Source organism: Mus pahari, chromosome 11, assembly GCF_900095145.1.
Source record: "Mus pahari chromosome 11, PAHARI_EIJ_v1.1, whole genome shotgun sequence".
Taxonomy (NCBI): Eukaryota; Metazoa; Chordata; class Mammalia; order Rodentia; family Muridae; genus Mus; species Mus pahari.
Genome location: NC_034600.1, coordinates 49164055 through 49172070, shown reverse-complemented (window position 1 = coordinate 49172070; position 8016 = coordinate 49164055).

Sequence of the window (8016 nt, the reverse complement as noted above, 5' to 3'; positions counted from 1 at the left end):
ATAATAAAATGAATAATTAAAAATACACTGTAGCACCACATACATACTTTCCTTTATTCATTTTCTCTCTCTCTCTCTCTCTCTCTCTCTCTCTCTCTCTCTCTCTCTCTCTCTCAATTGAAAGAGTCAAGACAAACACAATTTGGTGGTAGCAGAGGCAGGCAAGAAGATGGGATGTTTAAGGTCACTCTGGGCTTCTTAGTCAGGTTGAGACAAACTAAGGCTATAGGACAAGACACTGTCTGTTATGAACCAAAGTAACTCCCAAGCAATAACAACAAAAGAAGTGGAATGATCAGGAAAATATTAATAACATTGTACTGTGTCTAATTGTGTATAACTGAAACCATTGGAAATGATGTGCTAAGGGGACCTGCTGCTTTGAGGTCCGGCACACTGACCATGGGATGCTTTCAGAGTTACTTAAAGGAAGGAGTTCATGAAGGCTTGAACAAAAATCGTGAGCAACTAAATCCTCTCTTTTGCCTTCCTATTTTAGAAATCATTTTCTGTTAATATGTTTTGTTCTTTCCCAATTTCAAACACATTCCCATGTATTTTAGAAATTCTTACAATGAACTTGATGCTTTATTGGGGGTAAGAAAGCTTGGTGTTCTCAAGCTCTATGATGTTTTCAGAAGGGAAATTAAGGCTAAAAGTCCCGAAATAAAGACTCGCTGCCATAATGAAGGCTCTCCCACAATGCCTCATCCACTTAATTTCTAGCCCACGAACAATCCTTCCCAGAAGCAGATGTAAGAAGGGCTAGCATTGAACTGGCATGCATTGTAAAAACATCACTGGGATACCATAAATATTACTCCCGTTTTTCCATGCAATAATAGTTAAAAGCTTTCCTTTCTTTTACAATTAAATAATTTCAGCTTTGTTAAGGAAGAGCTAAAGTGCTTTCATACACTTTGCCATTCTCAAATTAATCTTCATTAAAGTCAGGAGTAATTCACTTAAATGTAAAATTATTTATAGTGGGTTTACTAATATGAGTTGAGAAAAGGAAGTGTTATAGAGCTTTAGATTTTAACACTACCATTCTGACTTTGAATGGGTTGAGTAAGGATGACAGTCAGGGCTTGACCAATATCAAAATCATGAGTGGCATTTTTATAATTCTTGGAGCAGAGTGGATCAAAAGCCTCTGTTTTTTTTTTATTTGCATAGCGATGGCTTCTGTTTGTCCTTCAGTTCAGAATATCTGGGAGGGACTGCTCTATAGAAGCCTTTCCCAAGGTGTGATAGTAATGGCAGGTAAGAATAAAAAAATGGTTCCTATGGGCCGCATACAATTTGAAAATATTAAAGTAGTATGATTTTCTTTTTACTAGATTGATAACTGCACTCCGACTCATCAAGAAGGAACATATATTGAACCAAATTTCCTATTGTCATCTGATTGTGAAACTTAAAAGGTAACAGTGTGGTTTTCGTTTGAACTATTTTGCTTTGGTTTGTTTACTGAGTTCTTTGGCATTTATATGATTTCTAAGTAACATAGAACAGTTTTCTCTTATTAATATAGAGAGGTATGTGTGTGTGTGAGCCAGTGCCTGGTGATATATTTATTTCTCTGTTTCTTCCCCTCACCAATGACCTATGCCCTTCCTGTAGGAATCACTTCCCTCTTTCCTGTCCTGGCACAGATGCTCACAACTAACACTCATGAAGCACTCACTAAGCTCAGGTGCCTAAGGTTTGGAAGAGGTAGTGTGTTACAGTCATTAGCCACACCAGAACTATCTTTGCGTAGGTGTCCCATTTTCAGACATGGGTCCCATTAATTAAGCAGATGATGGAGTCAGGATTTGAACCCACAGCACTCCAGGGTCAGAATAGATTTTCTAAGGAAAACCTTGCTAAGGTGGAAACTCCTTATAGTTAGTGAAGACTTCAGGATTCTAAGGAACAAAGGATTCAAAGTACAGTTCAACACATCCCTTCAACCTTTGCTTGATTTGGGGTATACACTTGGCTGAACACATTTCCCCCAAAGATTTCTTTTCATAACTTGTAGAAATACAGAATACTCTTTCCCTTTGCTGTTGGCTACTTATTTTGAAGTGTAGGTGGTTCTTGGGTTTTTGAGTCTTTCTCTTTCTCCCTCTCCCTCCCTCTCCCTCCCTCTTCTTCTTCTTCCTCCCTCTGCCTCCTCTCTCTTTTTCTCTCTCTTATCCAACTTCCCCTTTCCTTTCATGTGAAATTTCCAAGTTACAAACACTTCAAAACTTCAGAACCACTTTGTTATTCTTGTGGCAACTACTGAGCTTACTAGGAAATTAAAAAGCTCATAGCATCATCTGGCTTGGGTAAGATCTCTCTCTCTCTCTCTCTCTCTCTCTCTCTCTCTCTCTCTCTCCCTTGCCTTGTCCTTTCTCTTCTGTTCTCTAGGTTCTCTATCACTGATTGATCTTCTCTGTCTCACAGCGTTCCATGCTTGTTACATAAACAGGCTTTTACATAAAATAAATGAAAAACAAGAATAAATTCCAAATGCTATTGGCTGGTAGAAGCAGAGCATACTGGGAGCTGGATGATAATCCAGAGGTGCCAAGGGCATCTAGTCCTTGAGTTTAGTTGTGCTTTTTTTTCCCCTCTAAATGAGTGTTTTCAGTACTTAAATCATGAGAACTCAATCCAATTCTAGTTTATATTACACCCTCAAAATTCTCTTGTTTTTTAAAAGACTTATTTTTAATGTGTGTGTGTGTGTGTGTGTGTGTGTGTGTGTGTGTGTGTGTGTGTGTGGAAGCTGGAAGAGGACATCGGATCCCTTTGATCTTGAGTTACAGGTGGCTGTGAGTTACCTGACCTGAATGGTGGGAGCAAAATGAAGGTCAACAAGTGCCCCTAACTGCTGAGCCAAAGCTCTAAAGGGGTGATTTGCTTTTTGCCCATGTTCTCTTAAGACTCAGAACAGTTTTGCTGTTGGTTTTCACCTTAATATTTAAGGGCAATTATGAAAGTCTACCATGACCCCACCCCCCCTTTGTTTTTCACTAAATATAAATGGAAAAATGCTTTCTTCTTGGACATTCCTATGAGTTACCAGTGACCAGACACTCTGGAAAACATCTCAATAGGAGTTACTTCTTTCTTGATATGGTCTGTAGGCACATTAACTCTTTTGATGCTTATATTTTCTCATATTGAAGTTAACTAAAACTCTAAACTGTTTTACACAGATGTTTCTGATAGCCCATTTTCTTTCATTTATGCTTCTGTAATTTCCAAAGCCTGTGCGGGCCAGTTTTCTACTTTTTGAGATCAGGTTCCTGAGTTTGGCGTCCACTGAGTTGACTGTTCCGGTTGGTTTTGTTTCTGCTGCAGCTGTGACACCCATCATCTTGTTGCATTCCCTGAGGTCAAAAAGACAATCTCACTGTGCAGAGACTAGGGCCAAAGCCAATGACGAATGCTGAAGTTCTTTTCTAATGTGGCGTCCATCTGTTGAGACAACTAGGTGGAAACAGTAATAAATGCAGCATATTGAACTCTCATTTCTTCACATTTTTTCAGTTAGATTCCTCTGAAAAGAGATGATACTTTCAGAAATGAGTATATATTAACCATAAATGCCAATGGGCTTCATTGTGGCATTTTCGTCCATGTATGCATTTTGGTCAAAGCCACAACCCTTGTGACCTTTTATCTCTCCTCCCACTGATCCTTCTCCCCGAAATTAGTCCCCAGGTAGATTCTTTAGAACATCTGCCAAGTGTCTTCTAAAAATGTACAGATATAGAAAACAAATGTGTACAATACACATACCAAACCGAAGTGGCTGGACTTGGGTAGCACTTGTTTCTTGTGGACTAAATTGGATCCATATCAGACATGGTTCCCCCTTTTCATCTTTCGTGATCTGAACTTCCAACGGTACACTCAGAAATGGATCTAAGCACAACCAGCTTTATTTGTGATGTCTCTTCTTTGATATTTTTTGATGAGGAATATGTTTTCCCACCTCTGAGTCTGAGCAGTTCTCTTGTTCTTTCTTCCTGATGTCTCAGTGATGGCGGATCACAGACTCAGTGTTGTGAACAGACTGTGAAGGTAAGCAGGTCATTTACGAAACCCTCTGTTGTCTTGTATTCTAGCGTAGTTTCTAAGATGATATTTTAAGTAAACAAAGGAATATGAGATCTGGGAACTCTTGTCTACTTTCTTCTTGTTTTTATGGTGTCAATTCAAAGATATACATCTGCCATACTCTCCTTTTTTTTCTCTAAATACAAATAAAAGAACTAAGTTTGTTTTTTTCATAATGTTGAACTCATTTTATGTTTTGCTTTTTTTTTTACACAATCTATATAGCTCTATGTCACTTTAAAAACATGTCACTTTAAAGTTTAAAGTCTTAGAAATGCTGAAGATAGTCTCTTTTGTGTAAAGTGCATTTGTAAGTAATGGTCAAAGTTTCCAGGCACTCTTGTAAATTATAGGAAAGTCTAAAATGTTCTTCAACTTAGTTTTAATACAGAGTTATTATTTTTCCATCTTTTATAGTTGTTTCATTTCTGCTAACAACAATTCTTATATAGATATTTTGGTTGATGTCTTAATTATCTCAATTTGCAGTTAATATTATGTATGTATAAATATGGCATGGCTATACTTAGGGAGAAAATACAAATGATGCCTCTCTCTTATTTTGATCTTTGTGGTGCTAGTGATGGAACACAGAGCTTTACACCCACTGGCAAAGTGTGCTGCTTCTGAAACAGTCCCTTAGCTCCAGCCCTTCAGTTAGTTATCCCTTATTAGCTGTATTTGTCAGCGAATAGGGACAGTGACCCATGGGTATTCAGATTAGTCCCCTATCCCTGAGCATTCAATGTGTAGTTGGCACAAATCGATATATTTTACAGATACAGTGGACATCATCAATGATTGAGGCTGGAGGGAGGATTAGGTAAAAACAAACAAACAAACAAACAAACAAAAAACTATTCTAGGAGGAGATGTCTTCATCGCCTTCCATTGAAACCACAAAACAGTATACAATTTCATTTGTGCCTTCGATCACAAATGATTAATTTCACTCTATACCCCACCATAACACTTAACATAATTTATTTCCCCAAAGTCTAAATCTACTGAAGAAGCAAGGTCTTTGAGGGAGATCTTTTTTTTAATTAGATATTTTCTTCAATTACATTTCAAATGCTATCCCCAAAGTCCCCTGTACCCTCCCCCCCCCGACCCTGCTCCCCAACCCACCCACTCCCACTTCCTGTCCCTGGCATTCCCCTGTACTAGGGCATATGATCTTCGCAAGACCAAGGGCCTCTCCTCCCATTGATAGCCAACTAGGCCATCTTTGAGGGAGATCTTATCCTCAGCCAATGATTAGATGAGCATATAGGAGCTAAGAGCCGATCAGAGAGGGGAGTGTGTATGATCAAAACACACAGTATGAAATTCTCAGAGAGCCAGTAAAAAGTGCATAGTGTGATCAATGAGGGAAGGGGGAAGAAAGTAGGATGTAGGGCGATGTAAAACCAAGGAATCCGTGAATCTGCATGCATCGAGAGTAAGCAGACCAGGGGGGATGAAAACAGAAAGCAGTCCCCACAAGTTTAAAACAGTCAACACCTAAAACATACAGTCCTCTCAGCATGCCAGCAATGATAAAATGGTCTTAGGCTTTGCTAACACAAGACAGGCAAAGGCCTTCGCTGGAAAGCCACCCTGTCCTTATCCTGTTTCTTCACTAGATGGTGCTTGTGGGCTAAGAGAAGGAAATTTAAACTGTGTTCACGCAAGAGGAAATGAGAAATTTGTGAATTAAATATAACAAGGCAATGAAAATTAGAACAATTTAAGAGAGCCCTTTATAGTTAAGTTCAACTGCTTGGACAGAGCCTCCTCTTCTTTCCTGGTACAAATGTCAAACTCTCAGAAGAAAAAAAAAATTACTCATCAAGACAATTGCCTTCATCAAATTCTGGATGCGGGTTGTCTAAGCATAGCGAATTAAGAGATTTCTTTACTCTTTTTCTCTCCTTATTATACAGCATGAAACTTCGCTGGAAGCAAACATGTTTAAATTGTTACTGTCAGAGAGTAATCCATTACCTAAGACATTTTGTGAAGCTGGTCATCGACCAGATTTTTAGTGCTGTCTGATAGTCAACATTCTCTTACTCGTATCCAGGGGCAGATATGGTGCTGGAGGAGCCGAGAGTTCTACATCTCCATTGAAAGGAGGCCAGAAGCAGACTGTTTCCAGGCAGCTAGGAGGAGGGTCTCAAAGTTCACCTCCAAAGCGACACACTTCCTTCAAGAAGGCCTCACCCCCAATAGTGCTACTTCCTAGGCCAGTCACACTTAAACCACCTCAGGGGATGACATGTGAAAGGAAAAGAACTCATTCCTGTTTTGTGAGCACTGATGATAATTGTCTGCTGGTATTCATACTTTGGGGCAAGATGGGATTTGGTGATGAGAATTTCACCTGCACCGCGTCTCCTTTAACTCTTACCACGACTCTACAAAGTGACATTAACCACCCCATTATAGATTTAAGGAAACTGAGAGTTAGGGAAGTTTAAAAGCTTTTCCTAGGCTGAAGAGCCCATGTATGACAGAACCAGTATTGCAATGCAATTCTGTCTTATTCCAGGACTTGTGCATTTTCTCTAGACACCGGTTCAATCTAGAAATATAGGCAGCATCGTGCTACATGACACTTTTCCTAATGGGCTTGCCTTATGGAGACATTAACTCCTCAATGCAGGTTATCGTCCTTCTTTGGTGCTCTGAATGCCTGGGTAGTTATAGACCCCCAACGGTCCTTCATGATTTGAAGATGATACTGCCACATGGGAACTGCGGCTGGGAAAAACCAACATCTGACAAGTGGCTCTTTCCACATCCTGCAGACATGCCGATGGCTCTCTGGTGTGTGGTGCAAGCTTCTGTTGGCAGAGCCTTCCTTCTGTGGTCTGGGCTGGATTGAAGCTTCGTTTGATAAATGCTATGCGACCACTGATCCTGTAGACACACTGGGCTGCCCTCGGTACTTGAACCCAGCAATTCTTGGTTTTGTCAGACCGGTCTTCTGGATTACAGGTTCTTGAGAGGTCTTTCCTCCACTGCATCAAAATTTCTTTGTGTTTCCTCCTCCCCTTTTTCCTTCTCTTCTGCCTCCATCTCTCCATCCTTTCCTTCTTCCTTCCCTCCCTTGTCTTTTCTCCTTCCCCTTGCTCTCCCTTTTCTCTTTCCCTCCCTCTATGTCTCTGGTTTTTTTGACAATGTCTTTTACCTATGTAGCCCAGATTGTTTTTTAACTCTTGATATCTCAGCTTCCTGATTGCGGCAATGATAGGCATATGACAGTCCATTTTTTTTTTTTTTTGGATAGTTTCTTTTTTTTAATTAGATATTTTCTTCATTTACAATTCAAATGCTATCCCAAAAGTCCCTTATACCCTCCCCCCACCCTGCTTCCCAACCCACCCACTCCCTCTTCCTGGCCCTGGCCTTCCCCTGTATTGGGGCAAATAATCTTTGCAAGACCAAGGGCCTCTCCTCCCAATCATGGCTGATTAGGTCATCTTCTGCTACATATGCAGCTATAGATGACAGTCCATTTTTAACATATACTTGTTGATTAGACATAAAATATATGAGCTACCCAGTCTTCACCCATAACTATTATGGTTTTCCATTTCTTATTATCATATCTAGGATAAAATAATGGAATATGACATGGTGGACATGCACTGAAGTTATAAAAAAAAGTTTGGCAACTCACCGCTCCTATCTTTATAAAACTTCAATTTGGTCTTTTGTTTGACTTCCCTTCTGGAACGTTATAGTTTGTAACTACTTTTAGTCACTTTGCAATAAGTTCCCATGTAGAAGGACAGGAAGTGACTGTAACCAAGGGCCCAGTCCAATGGTGGAATCTCAGCAGGAACAGAAAGCAGCTACAGGAAACTCATGGCTTCTGTGTACATCAGGTACAGGAAACTCATGGCTTCTGTGTACATCAGG